Raw genomic sequence first — 1,126 nt, 5'->3', positions numbered from 1 at the left:
GGTCAGTTGTCTCATTTCTCCAATTTCATTTTTTAACAAATAATCGATAATCGTTGCTTTACGTAAAATGGAAAGGTGTTTGGTAATCGTTGCTTTACGTAAAAAGGAAAGGTAATTGGTAATCGTTGCTTTACGTAAAAAGGAAAGGTAATTGGTAATCGTTGCTTTACGTAAAAAGGAATCGGAATTTTATCCCGTAGCACTAACCGTGGGTATCGGTTTCGGAATCAATTCTTCGCTCAGCTCTAAAAGAACTAAGTGGAGCATGAGAATGATAGAAAAAGGTAATTATAGACAATGAGAACTAGGGGGTGAACGTGCACAACCTATATCCTTTTCGAAGCTTGTGGAGATATATTATTATCTGTATATGTATGGTCAAATCTGCTCTTACGATCAGGTGTCCAAGATAATCACCTGTACAGAAGACCATTTCCGCCCTTGCATTTTCCAAATTATAAGAACGCCACTGTCCAAAACGTCCACCTGTCTAAGACAACCACTTGTCTCCAAGACAGTGATTGGGTTGTGTTGGACAAATTTGACTGAATGATATAAAATACAAAGATGGGCGGTTGACGGTGCTCTGGTGTGGTTTGCTTCCTCTTTCCTTAGAAACATCTATCGTCCTTATCTCACCTTCTTCTTTTTTATGTTTGTTACTCTCTTGTAACACCTCTTATCTTCTGGCGCTCATAATATAATATGACCTTAAGCAGTTGCGAGCGCCGTAAAACCTCTACTAAAACTAAAACTAAAAGCACATTGACTTTCACTCATTCACACCCACCGCCACCCACCCATCCACAGAGTACACGGTGTGCAAAGCTGGGAATGTGAAGGAGATCCACAGCTATATGCGGCAAAGGTTCATCCCCAAGCCAGAAGGGATTCCCAACCCGGAGGTCATCAAGTACCCAATCTGGTCAACATGGGCGCAGTACAACAAGGAGATTAACCAATCGTCAGTGGCAGAATTTGCAGGCACGTTCATCGTCTGCTTCTTCTTTACTGCTAGATATCTACTACTTACCACTTTGCTATGACATCTTTTTAAAAAAACCTTTTCTCTGTTGTTTCTGTCAATCCCTTTTGCTGTTCATGTTTCTTTGCACTAATTCCCCCC

Source organism: Aplysia californica, unplaced genomic scaffold, assembly GCF_000002075.1.
Source record: "Aplysia californica isolate F4 #8 unplaced genomic scaffold, AplCal3.0 scaffold01299, whole genome shotgun sequence".
Taxonomy (NCBI): domain Eukaryota; kingdom Metazoa; phylum Mollusca; class Gastropoda; order Aplysiida; family Aplysiidae; genus Aplysia; species Aplysia californica.
This window is presented reverse-complemented; position numbering follows the sequence as displayed.